Genomic DNA, 13,833 nt, shown 5'->3' on the forward strand with positions numbered 1-13,833 from the left:
TTATCCAATATGACACCCAAGTACTTGGTGTTTTCGACGGTTTTTATTCGTGGGCATGTACAGGTAGAATTTTTATGTTGCTGACAATTGTGTACTTGGATTATTATTGGATTTTTTGGTTGTAGATTAATTCTAGTGGAGAATGTAATGAAGTTAGTTTTTACAGTGTTAAGAGTTAATGAATGAGCGATAAGCCAATCGTGTGCAGTATTGAAACCTTCTTGTGACTTTAATTGTAGATCTGACCAGGACTTTGCGAAAAATGAAATAGCAGTGTCGTCAGCAAAAGAAACAATATGGCCATTAGGTATTTTAAGGTTACAGAGGTCGTTAATAAATACTAGAAACAAGGTCGGACCGAGAACACTCCCTTGAGGTACGCCATACGATATTGGAAGTTCATCACTCACATACTCATCAATTTTGACCATTTGTGTCCGTCCAGAAAGGTAGCTTTCAAATAACGACAGCTGGGTACCTCTGACTCCAATTCTGTCTAATTTAAGCAGTAGGGTCGACAAAGGCACGGTATCGAACGCCTTAGCCAAATCTAAGAATATTGTAAGAACCTTGTCCTTGTTATTGAGATGCTCGACAACGTAGCACATTAAGTCATTTATAGCGTGTGCCGTTGACTTGTTACTTCTAAAACCATACTGCTGATTAGAGATTAGGTTGTGATGTTCAAGGTACTGAATAAGACGCTTGTTTATTAATCGTTCAAGAAGTTTAGATAAAGATGTAAGAACAGCAATCGGTCTAAAGTTACTAGCAATATTCCCGTCACCTCCCTTGTGGATAGGATGTATTATGGCTTTTTTAAAACAATCAGGGAATATACCTTTCTTAAAACACGAATTAAATACATGAGATAGAATAGGTGCCAGAACTTTAGAATATCTCTTAAGTACCGATGTAGGTATTCCATCCCAACCAGTAGCAACGCTGACTTTTAAAGAGGCAATAGCGGAAAGAATTTCATTACAGTCTGTAGTCTCTAACACAAAGGAGGATAAGCTGCTTGTGGAAGAGTATGTGTGAGGACGCGAATGTTGTAGACTCAATTGGTTTGCTCCAACTTTGTCAGCGAGTTCTTTCCCTATACCAACAAAGTACCTATTTACAGCATTACACGACTGAATGGGTGTAATCGTGGAGAGTAAAGATTTATTGGAGTGTTGTTTAGTATTAGATGTGTATGTTATTCTTTTTATAGAATTCCACAACAGTTTAGGGTCTTTGCCTGCTTTATAAAGTTCTTGCCTGTCAAATTGCCTTTTTGCTTTTCTTATTATTTTAGTACAATAATTTCTGTATCTTTGATATGTGATTTTTAGTATTGTATTATCCGGCGAGTGTCTTAACTTTTTATGCATGGAGTCCCTATTCCTAATACATCTTAGTAAGCCTGGAGTAATCCATGGCTTAAGTATTCTATTCCTCTTTGAAGGTGTTTTTGTAACAGAGTTTTCAGTTACAGCCTTGGATAATACTTGTACTAATTTAGAAGCGGCTTCATTAGGATCAGGTATGGTAAGTATATGTGTAAAGTCTAATTCATTCATTGTATTGTCTAAGGAATTATAGTCAATACGTGAAAAAGTTTTAACAGGTTGTTGGTTACTTTTCTTTATATGGTGTAGACAAAGTAACGTCGAGTAATGGTCAGTGACTGCAGATTCATATATCAATACAGAAGAAAAGTGGTTAGTACGAAGCATGATATGATCTAAGCAGTTATAGCCTCTTGTTGGAAGAGTGTGAGCTGGTAGGAAGCCATGATACGCGAGATTATTCAGGGACTCATGGGCACGAGGTTCAAGAGACGATGATTTAATATCTATGTTAATATCACCAGTAATAACCACTGTGCGTAAATGTGAGATTTTGGACAATGTGTCATTAAGAGAATCCAAAAATATGTGTATATTTTCAATAGAGGGTGGGCGGTATATACATAGTATAGCAGTATCTTTTTTAAAATTTAATAGAAGGCCAGAAGCTGAATTATGAAAATCAAGTTCTTCAGATGTAAAACACATATTTGATTTAGTGTATGTGACTACTCCGTCACTTTGGTTTCGATGTTTGTTTGTATGACAGGCTGAGTAGCCATCCAATGTTGGGAGTATATGGTTATTAGAACAGGGTAACCAACATTCCGTTAGCACCAAGATATCAATATCAAACGGAATGCGTTCAAGCAGGGTTTGAAAACTTAGAAAGTTGCAATTTATGGATCTTATGTTTTGCGTAAGAATTTTTAGACATTTATTCGGTTGAGTTATATATGTTGTACTCTGTTCGGGAAGACAAGAATATGACTCAGATACAGAAAGGTGATCAACTTCCAAGTTTACGTTGTTAATATTATTAGCCATTTATACTATTTACTGTATGTTTAAATTTAGGGTAGCAAGGGTACCTGAACGGCAAAAACGTATTCATAATTATAAATATACGTGTTCATGCATAAGTAACTACAATCAATCATACACAACTGGTTGTGATTTAAGTTAAATATGGTGTACTTTACATTTTTATTGGATACAATAGGAGACATACTAGCAACATACACGATAACTGCATATTTTGAATGAAATGGTAAGTAAGAGTATTTATAAATAGAGTGAATTCGTTGAGTGTTTACAAATAACTTATTCCATATAAGTTGTGAGGATAGTAAAATGTGTTTAGTGAGTAATATTGAATAGTGTAAAAAAGAGTAGAACGTATAAGAGTAATATTTGAGTGTTGTGCGATGTGTGTGAGATGTGTAACTTAATATAATTCTTATTTCTAAGTAGGAAACTAGACGGTAACTTACAAAACCAAGCATTAAAACAAACAAGTGGTACAAAAATAGTCATGCAGTAGTGATAGTTGATAGTTGTGCAAGTTGCAATTCATTTTTAATGATAATATAAGGACTGCCATCATTCTTCCTCATTAAAATACGTCCATTCGATGTCCAGCAATAGGCATACTGTTCTGCTTTCGCAAAGGTACGCGCTGCATAAAATAATTTATTAGAATGCATAGTCAATCGTTCAGCTATGAAGATGGGTGTCCTCGGGCAATCCATACCAATATGAGTAGAATTAAGTTTCTCAGTTGAGTTTTTCCTATTAAATTCCTTTGCTTTTTGTAAAAATTCAACTTTTTTTAAGGTATTACTGAACTCGACTACTACAGTAGATGTGTTGTTTTCTTTGCGCGATGGCTGACGACATACGTCACGAATTTCAGAGGTTTGCAAATCAAACCCGATTAGCGTAGATGTCTTTTGAATCATCGTAAACAAACTATCTTTTGTTTCACGCTCCCTTTTGGGTACATTTCGTATTTCTAAGCATGTTTTCACTACGTTTCGCTCAATGGTATCTATTTTTTCCTCTATGGACAATATTTGCATAGATATAGATTGGCGTTCTTTGTCAAGTCCTGTTATTTTTGTTTCGAGAGTCGTCAATTGATCAGATATTGATATCATTGTTTTATCCATATCTTTAATTAATTTGTAATGAGTTTTTAATTCCATCATATGGTCTTCAAATTTGTCTAGACGCGAGTTTTGATCTTTTATGAATTCATCTATCATTTTTTTCATCTCTTTTTTAAAAGATGAGAATTCCTCTGACATCCTGTCCTCGTTCAGTCCGCGTCGTCTTTTGTTTCGTTGTGATATGTTTACTTTTAGGGATTCGGGTGACAGAATCTCTTTTTCACAAACTGTTTGACTATTATCGGACTCCGAACCCGTCGGTGTGTGGTGAGATCTAGTCGATGATGATTTAAACATGATGTGTAGGGTATATTTGAATTACGTGAATAGATCGCGTCGAGCAAAAGTAGATCCAGTTGACAGCGTCCGTAGGAACATTAAAGCGTGTACGTAGATAGTAATCACCTCATTCGGAAGATTACCGTAGCCGATATTGATGTTCTTATAACAATTCCTTAGAATGACGAAGCCCGTAGCACTGTCTGTAGCAAAAACTAGTTTCGTAGTACAACAAGCGTAGCACTGATCTCAAGCGAGTATAACAGAGACAGGTGATTTCAATGCTCTTCGCACACTGGTTTACAACCGGTTTACACGCCAATAGTCTGCACTAACCACTTATTGAAATATGCACTTAGTTCCATATGTGAAGAGACTAGGATTGATTAACGTTGTATATACACTTTTATTATAAAAATAATAACACGTCTAGCCACAATAACGTCTCGGACGGGAGTGTTAATATTAGCATTGTTCCATTTCCGCCCCTGTTGTGATTTGATGTCAACATTTCTGTATTTTGGAGTGGTACACCCATTGTTTGTAACTCTGAGTGCAAAATGGTAAATATAAAATATATTTGGAGCTTTTGTTTTTATACGTTATATATCTGTGGTATATACCATAGTGTTGAACTGAATTTAAAATGTTTTTTTATTATTATATTACTGAGGGTTTGATTGTGATAATTATTAACTATATTATATGAAGTTGATCGCTAAACATTAAGATTGAGAAATAATAAACATTTCAGATATTCAAGTAGATTGGACAGTAGATCAGAATGATAGTTATTTTGGGACTGTCAATCACATACAAGAATTAATCTTAAAAACTATAATACTCTGTGTTAACCATATTATTAACCCTTGTTAATACTTTGAAACTATTTAGGCGATGATATGTTACAAAAGTGTTCATATGTAGATCATTTGTGAAAATAATTTAAGTAAGTACCACATCACTTATATCTCCTGCTAAGCCTTATAGATTATACAATTTGAAAGATAAGTACTTAATGGCAATTATTGAGTGTAAGTAGTAGGCCATAAGTAGGTAAGTAGTAGGCAGTATCTAATAACTACCTGGTTACACAAAACTATTTCACTATGAACATAATCGCTTTAAAGGATGCATGATATATAATCGTTTGACATATATATTGTGTCGGATATACATCCCGCGCACAGTATAAAAATGTTATAACTTAGATACGATTATATTATTACAGTTTCATTCCTGTCATTGAAGACAGACAGCCGAGATTAGAATATAAAAATATTCCCGCAAGCGTACCTACGTCAAAGTCAAAATTAATCTAATCCGTCTAGACTACTTATGAATGTCTAATGCATGAGAAATGGGAACTATATTCTGAATCTCTGAATATACAGAAATATTATTCGTATTTCTCGGTAGCCGTCACCGTCTTATGAGAACTTAATACTAGGTACCACTGTTACTTTAAGATTAATATGTGTAAAATAGCTTGTGTATATGTGTATATATTTATTATGTATTATGTATGTGCATATATGTATACTTAGGATTTACTATATTTATTCTAGTCTGCATAATGTATATATCCAGAACATGTCCCATTATATATAATATGTACAACAGAAAAGGCACAGAAACTGGTGGTAAGTAGCCAAAATCGCCTATCACATTACATGTCTCCGTGTGTCCCCTCCGATAGATCCATCGTCCAATTTAAAAGGGGATCGAAATTACGACGGCCTATGCCTATAGCAGTGCCCTCAGACTAAGGTCGTATCCGTCAGGCTGGAGTTGGTCTTCAGCCGCTCCATAAGACTTTATGCGATACTCCAAGTGTCATCTGCACTCGCCCTCTATCGCTCGGTGAAGTTGTAAAGACCAGCTACAGACAATAGCATTAGTATTGTTCGAACAAAAAAAAATCCGTGCTATAATTTCACTGCCATATCTCACCTTCCACCCAATATACAGCTTACAAAGAAGCTTTGCATCTGAATAAAATTAATGAGGTAGGTGTACTCACTTTTTACAAACACTTAAATAAAAATAAAATATTAATAATAGTAATGGAAGCAACACTTAAAGATATACATACACACCTTCTAGTATGTATTAAACCGTTTTGGTGAACCATTTCCATACCAACGCAGGTATGTAAATGGCTTCCCAAAGCGCCTCTAACGATTATGACGAAATAGGATGAGAGGGCGATGATCATGGCCGGGATTTTTTGGGGCGAGAATTCGATTTAGCATCGTGGCATTTTCGTGCATTTATATATTCATGATTGTTTCTCGCGATTGAACTTGGGGAAACTTTTCATGACTATTCTCGTGAGAATTTATGGATAAACTCAACTAAGTGTCTTAGGGTCTTAGATTTAGCAATTTGCTTGGTAATCTTGCTAGTCTCTATCAGTCTAGTTTTTAACTCTAATTACAAGATAGACACAAGAATGGCAACGCTTGAGGTTTAATGGTCTAAAGCTGACGTATACTAATTCTCACTAGGCGGACCGTTAACTTTGCTATTCCCGTCATCGAAAAATATCATGAATGGCAACGCAGGAGGTTTACCACGTGTGCTCAATATACTTACTAATATGTATAGATGAGGTTTACCACTCCTCATTAGACAGAGCGTTAAGTTTGTTAAGACCGTTGACGCCAGTCATCGAAGGAACAAAAACTATAATATTATATGCATTTTTATAGTGTCTTCCCTTTTTTACATAACTGGATATTAAGTATCGACTGTCGTTGATACACATGAACACTGCAACGATCATCATAAAATGGTATCACGAGGTACCATAAGGTACCACGGGGGCCATTCCAGAGTACCATGGTGTGTTGCCCTGGTAATAATTAATATTCATGCTATTTAAAAAAATATCTAAAGAGAATTGTATGTATATAGTACCTATATTTGTTTCAGACTCGCGTAAATTTTAAGGGAAGTAAGATTAATCTTATGAGCGACTTTAAGACGTATTGCGTAGTAGATGAGATGCCACTGAAATCGGAATTCCGACACAGCACAAGACAGACAGTTTGCAATTTATATTAAGAGTAGTGATTACTTCACATTGACAAAAGTCGATCTTCGACGTTGATGGTATTTAGAATATATTACTGCAATTTGCAATCCGTCGTGACTTATAGTTTTTTATTAGCCTATTAGCTACCGATATTTTTTTTTATTAGAAAAAATGTACAGAAAAATATCTTACATAAACAAACGTTTTCAATATATATAAACATATTTACTTTGATATCGCATATAAAACTAGAAAGCTAGTCTGTTTTAGTTGCGAAGTCGGTACACTATTACAGTTAAAAACACTGCTTAAGAAAACAAAAAGTAAACGATGTAATCGTACTATAGATAAAATGAATTGGACAATTCAAATTTATAGTGAAAACTGTATCAAAATTCGTTAAGCGATTTAAAATAATTAAGCGGAGAAATACACGGACAACAATTGTGACTTTGTTTTATACTAGTAGAGGATAGGTAAAAATTACCTACCTATTAAAATATATTTATATATAAATGTAATAATACGATAAAAAGACAACAAAATAAATATTTGTTAAACACATTCTGCATAAATCAGAATTTTTTTTTTATTATTATAAAATTACAACAGAGCATTATCACAAAGTACTAATGAAAGCATAAGTAACGTGTCAACTTTTTAATAACTTTACTATTGCTATGTTTTCTTGTTATAGCTGTTACGTTGTTAAAATATTTGCTTTCTAGTAATGGATTCGTGAAAGTTCACTCAATGATTCCGAACTTAGAATTGTTCTAGGAAATATGTCTGTACAACAAATAGAACACGGAAGGCGCCTATAACTCGTACTGTTTACTGGTGTATGTATACGAGTATTAATAACATTACAAATGCCACCGGTTCGGAACTTTCGTGATATTAATTACCACGCTTCTATACTAACAAGTTTAACTGACAGTGTTATGTGTGAAGATAACGTTTTTCAAGAGTAACTGGTAATTTACGAGTATATGTTGTATCGTAGTGGTTTGCAAAACCAATTTAAACCTTAATGACTTTAAATACGAAAAAAATATTATATTTGTCATAATATTTTTTTCGTATTTAAAGTCATTGTTTGTTACAATCCCGTTTGTGACAATAGTCGGGAAGGTATCTTATTATTATTAACTAGATGAACCTGTACTACATGAGTACTACGGCATTGTGGTATTTTGAATAACAATAGTATATTACTTTTTTGTTTGTAAGCCGATTGTAATAAAACAATCAATAAATTTTAAGTAAAACTTACAAAACGAAAACAAACTAGCAAAATTTCTAACAATTAAATAATTGTTTTCGGTTCTATTGCGTTAATAAAATTTCAGAAATAATAATATTCTTATATATCGTCCATACATGTACAGACAGCATTTTTATTATATGTATAGATTATAAGTAGTGGCCGCGATTTCGCACAGGCTTCGAAATACACTATTAACTTTAAGACTTTCGTTTCATGACTTATGGATTTTTTTATATGGGATATGGGAGCGGAGTCGTGACGCTGATCAGTCGGTTCGTGACCACAACACAGTCGGTGTAACCTTGTTGAAACGTCGAGATAGCCGAAAGCTATTACTATCATACCCTAGCAGTAATTTGACTCCTTTGATCTCAAACGCATGCCGCCTTCATATAGTTATCAGCATGAATCTCGGACGGAACTAGCCTGCCGCTTGTAATATGATTAAAATAAAAGTATAAAGTATCTAAATTGTTAATTAATTTTAATAGCAAAATTGATAGAATATACTTTAGTTGTAAGATATAGTAAAGAAAAGACACTAACAATATATTAAAGAACACATGTATAGTTATAATAAGGCGGTCTTATTGCTGACAGCAATTTTTTCAAGGCCACCTTAGGGAATCGGCGTCAAATATCGAATAATTAGGTAATATTTTATATTTTACGATGTTGTATCTGAATCTATCTGAAGTGGAATCAAATTTAGCCGACACCAAAATGAAACAGACATAATATTATTACATTTCATACCCTGACTAAATCTCCAGTGAAGGAAACACTATGTCAAGCAAAAAAAAAATATCCGAGAAATGACGGCACATTCTTTTTTACTACGTTAGATTCAACATGCGCTAATATAAATGTTAGTAAGTCAACTGTTACGTTCACCTCAACATCGAATATTTACAATTCCCCTGCCTATCTCATTTTGAATATAGTTATGATTGTTTGTTTTATATTTGTTTTATTTTGGAGTACAAAGTAATCTATTTTCCATAGATGATTAATATGTGTACTAAACTTTATTCAAATCTATTCTGCTGTTTAAGAGTGATTAAGTAAGAAACATATATATAATATAACTAGCTGTACAACTAACTTAGTAACTTGTAACCGCAAGTTGTTCCGCGTGGAATTTAACTTTATTTTCTAAAATAAAAGATTTTTTCTATAATAAAAGTAACCTAAGTTACTCCTTATTACATCAGCTATCTGCTAATAAAATCCCGTCAAAATTGGTCCAGCCATTTCAGAGATTATCCGGAACAAACAGACAGACAAAAATAGTAAAAAATATTATTTGGTGTATGTACTATATTTATATTCATATTATAGTAAAAAACGGTTATTTCAATATTACAAACAGATACTCTGTTTTTATTTATATGTATAGATTAATACGAAATTTTGCATTTATATTATTTGTAGATGCAAATTATTAATGGGATAGGACTCGAGTCTTAATTATACTTTGTTTCTTACTGCTTTAGGATTGTAATTTTCAAATAATTACAGTGTAGATAATTAGAAAATGTATCTGTTATCAAGTAAAAGTCCATGAACTCTTTATAAACTTTTAATTAGCGACTTCTCGACTGTTGTACACGATATAATCTTGTTCTTTGCATTTTTGTTTATCTTTTTTTATGGAAATAAATTGCTTTTAGCATGAAACTAGAATATTAAATACCACTTAATTATCTTTCTTAGAAATATAAGTACCTACATTTGAGGATGTAACACGTAGGTTGTGTATAATTTAGTTTATTAAAACTAAAATGTAAGCGAGAATCCGGTCAAACTGAATATTTAAGTACAAGTTAAGGAAATAATTTGTGTACACAGCTACTTCATTACGTGAAACCTCTTTCACAGAAGAATGAATAAATAATTGATAATGGCCTTACTGTAATGGAGACAGTCGGAGAAATTGCGCTACTGGTAATAACGGCGAGATGTAATGCTTCGCTCGTAATGACAAACGTGAAGTGAAAATGGAGGGTAATATCTAAGCATTCTAATTGAATGGATGTATAAGGAAACACTTTAGTTTTAGTTCCAATTAAATACTACACCAGTGATCTCGTCCGGGTATTTATAACTTTGTGAGTGTTATATAATATATATATATATATGTATATACAGCCTCGGTGGTATAGCTGTTTAGCAACGCGCTATACTTCCAGTGGTCGCGCGTTCGATTCCTTGCACGGTGCAAGCATTTATATTCATGAGTATGATTGTTTCTATCAGTCTGGGTGTTCAAGTATATTGTGTATATATTTATAAAAAATCCATAACACATGCTCTGCTTACCTTTTATAAATAAATAACCCTGTACAATTCCAGGGTTATTTATTTATTTATTATATGTTATATAACGTATACCACTATTGAATAATGTGCATTTCAAATGGAGTACTAATTTCTCAAAGCGGTGCAGTAGTTCCAGAGTTTACTTTCCTAACAACAAAATCAGCTCTCTCATAACATAATATGATATTAGTATAAATCTGTCTACCTATAAATGTATAAATATATAAATGATATTAAACAAATTTGCTGTGTTCATCTATTCCTTTCTACGCTAACTTTTAAATCACGCATTGAATTTTGATACTGATATAATGTTTTTTTAGAAATACATTACATCAGCATCAAAATTCAATGCGATTTTTTATAAATATTGTTTCATTAATGGAATAAATTGTCGGTTATCGCCACTATTGTAAGAAAGTTGATTAGGGTTGCTTCTTTATTACACTCAGGAATCAGCAGCGCTATCTTTTTCACAGTAGTTTTTTTAAATAAATGTGGTGGCTGCAATAAGCTGGTAGGCAGAAAAGAAATTCTGAGGGGACATTTGTTGCGGAGCGTTCTGTAAGATAGGTAAGTAACCGCCGAAAAGCAATCCCTGTTAAAGAAACGTAATACTGTTTTCACTATAATTTCGAAATTTTCTTATATGCGGAAAGTATGTATGCATATTATATGTCATATATACGAACCTCGTGACATACACTGTACACCAGAGCAAAGCGTAGGAAGAGCTCTAGTTATTCAAAAAAGATCAACAATATTACATTGATTATGTAAATATTGGTGATGCTGTTCATAAGTATATATAATTAATTATTGCCACTTACCGTCTGTGAAGTAAAAGGATGGTAGTTAAATCTTCATTAATGAGGATGTTAAAATTTTATCCAGATTATACTAATTGTATACTTTACACACTGAAGTAAATGGCGAGTTGTCGGGACTTCCGAACTTGTAAGCACTCAAGTAGCAGGTGTTCAACTTTAAAGGGGTCATTAAGTAATTTGTTGGTACATTTCTCAGTGAATACAGTAAATAAAAGACAGCTTGTGGAGGTAATAAAATCTCTGCCGTAGGAGAAAATGTTCATGTATACGAATAAAGCAGTGTAGAATAGCATTAAGTGTGACTTATGTACGATATTTCATTCGGTCAAGAGTATTATTGTTACTCGCAATTTCGTCTAGTTTCTTTGGAATAAAAGATTATTGTCTACAAGATACACTCGTGATACAATCGATCTTGAAATCGAATTTAATTAAGATCCATCTTACTATTGGTTAATACCATCTTTTTGTTCAAACTGACATTTATTTTTGTTATATTTTTATGTTACTATCGGATATATGTAATATCTTATACATATACACTATTTTAACCTATTATATTTTATTTTAAAAGGAATAAATTATTGATTTTATAAATAATAACTAAAAAAATGTTGCAGTTGAGTTTCTTGCTAGTCCTTCAATAGCCGAACTACACAGTGTATTAAAAAATTATGACGTTATAAATATCCAAATGTGTAAATCATTTTGACTTTAAGTTGACATAATCTCTGTATTTTTCAAAATTACAGCACTGATTAACTTTTAATTGTGATTATAATTTGTAGCATTTATTAGAATAAATTTGAGCGTACATAAAAGAATAATGACTGGACAAGTACTTGAAAGTTACAAAGTGTTATCAATTTGGAGATTTGTAATTCTAATACGAAGTATTTATTGTCTTTGAGAATTGAATCTTTTTTGGTTTCTTTTTTATTGCATTTAAAATACTAGCATAAGTAGTATCAGAGTCAAAATTATTCATAAATCATTTGTATTGTATCAACGCACACGTACGCCGATAATTATATATATGTTATATGTCTGTTTCTTTCTTTTTACAGTAGTAAACGGCTGAAAAGGTCTGAACAAAACTTGCCGTAAATATAGATTTTGTCACAAGAATGAACTTTTATTTAAAAAACAGACAAAGTCAGCCTGTAATACTAGCTTGTTAATATAAAACATAAAATTAACAAAACTGTACATGAGCGACCGGCTGATTTATCTGCGTTATAATTATGTTTGTGGCGTTTCAGTGGAATAGTTAGAAAACTCATTAGACTAAACACGAACCGAATAACTAACGAGACACTCTTGTAATTGACGAAAGTTAGTGCTTGCTGGCGGTAGGTAAATCACCGTTAAACAAGCGATGAGGGTGTAATTTGTACGACACACTAGTAAATTACTATTATAATTAAATGTTAAAGTTTACTAATTTGATACTCAGATTTACAGACAAAACACACATTCAAAATTTTGTGGGATAAGTAATTAATTAAGGCTGCAAGCCCCAGACATCTCTTCATACAAACTAGAAAATTAAACAGTAACACTGTTTAATTTTCTAACAATAATTAAAGTCCATGAATTATTTTTTTACGATAATCTGAAATCTAAATTTACTTTAAACAAGTTTGTTTTAAAATTAAATGTACCGGAAAGACTTGATATTCTCCAAAAAAAGAACCTGTATCTTTGCTCATTCGACAGTCCCAGACAGTATAAAAAATGTGCAAAGCATTGTAATAATGAAACAATACTTTTATATGTAGTGTAACTGTAGAGTAAGCCGAATAGAGCAGAACGTAAATATATACGGCAAAATTTTAATTGAAAGTATTGTCGCTTAGGCGAGGGGAGACACAAGGCAATTTTAATTATAAATATTCCAAACGACATAAAATTAATAACAAATTGCATTTGTTCAGTGGTTTAAATATGCATAAGCAAATTGATATCTATCTATCCATGCTGTTATGGTGATAGAAACTAAATATTCGAGGGTAATAAATAAAAAAAAATCGTGTTACATTAATTATAGCCAGACTCATACTATAAAGGCCTCATTTCTCTCTGTTTCTTACCTTTAGTCGTAATAAACAGGTCAATGAATCTTTATAAAATTTACAGTAATTATAGATGATATTACGATTATGTATATAGGTTTTCTTTTAGGTCCATAAAAGCAGACGAAGTCACGATTAATATATAGTTGTAAAGTAAAAAGTATAAAGAAGATTCACATAAAATTGTAACTATATACTCATACGTTTACTGGACAAAAGCTTCCGGTAAATCGAACAATAAGACCTATGTCAGCAGACCTGAGGTGGGAGAGATTCTAGGAGCGATCGTCAACACACTATATTCGTATCACGTACACCAATTTCCGATCTCTGCTGATTTTTATTACTAATCTGAAAGTGTGTTTGTCTGTCTATTAACTTTTCATGACTAAACGACTTAATGGATGTTAGATAAATATGATGTGATGACAGATAACATGAGGACGGGCTTTGCAATTTTTTATGTGAAAAAAGCAGGCCAATTATAGAATCACAGTTGTTTTTAGTTGTGT

This window comes from Achroia grisella, unplaced genomic scaffold (genome assembly GCF_030625045.1).
Source record: "Achroia grisella isolate CSIRO2021 unplaced genomic scaffold, CSIRO_AGI_Agris_v1 utg501, whole genome shotgun sequence".
Classification (NCBI taxonomy): Eukaryota; Metazoa; Arthropoda; class Insecta; order Lepidoptera; family Pyralidae; genus Achroia; species Achroia grisella.